Raw genomic sequence first — 1,212 nt, forward strand, 5'->3', positions numbered from 1 at the left:
TATATATATTATATATATATATATATATATATATATATATATTCTTAAACTACATCACACAAGTTCGTCACCTGTTGTACAGCTTCATTAAAGTTTATATCGATTGTCTTTTGAAGTATGTCTACTCCCATGAATTTTATTTATTTGTATGCATTGATATACATATTAAACACTCTTCTCTATTTATTTAAAAAATACAACTTCCGTGGAAGTGCATTTATCTACAAAAAATCCAGCTTATTTCGTGGAATTGAATTCATCTGCAAAAGATTCAGCTTATTTGCATATTCTTCTGCATTTTAATTAATTCCGTATTAGGTTTTTCGGTTTTTTATTGGATGATCATCTTTAGTTAACTATTACGTGTAATTTTATTAATGCAGTTATACTATATGATTTATACTTGCGTAATACTTGCGTCAAAAGCACAAACATCTTTCTATATATAAATTTATGTATGCGTATATATATTTGTTCGAGAAAATTTGCCTACCAAACTCCTGCATCAGTTTTTTCATCTATAGACATGAAACTTAATATTATATATATATATATATATATTAATATATTATTAATATATTATATATGTTAATATATTATATGTATTAATATATTATATATGTATTAATATATAATAATATATTCGAACCGTTGCGAAATATTTAATTAATTATTTGTGTTTTAGCCGGATAAAATCGGTGCAAAGGTGTGAAAATAAAAAAAATGGCGTTTGCCAGGTTAGGGTCCAACGACGGCATTCCGAATATATGTTTTAATGTTTAGCCTTGCAGAAAACATGTCTTCATAGACTAGGTATTAACGCCAAAGGAAAGAGTAAATCATCAGCTAAACATTTTGGTTTCGATACTCGGTAGTGGCACACGAGTAATTTCAAAACAAAAACACATTTTTTAAATCATTACTATATATTGGCTCCATTATAATATAATACGAAATCTGCAGAAATCAACATATCATATTTAAGCGTATTTTACGACCGGGCAATGCCGGGCGATAAGTCTGTGTGTGTGTGGCTGTATGTAACAGATTAAGGCCCTCCTCCGCTAATGAAGAAACGAGTATATTAGCAAAATTAAATATACAGTTTGCATAGCTGCAAAAAATATTATAAAAAAGTTTTGGAAACAAAGATATAAACAATTACAACAATAACTTAAAATAATGAACAATAAAATTGGTCTCGTTCGATAA

Source organism: Euprymna scolopes, chromosome 17, assembly GCF_053919585.1.
Source record: "Euprymna scolopes isolate OS-2025 chromosome 17, ASM5391958v1, whole genome shotgun sequence".
Lineage (NCBI taxonomy): Eukaryota > Metazoa > Mollusca > Cephalopoda > Sepiida > Sepiolidae > Euprymna > Euprymna scolopes.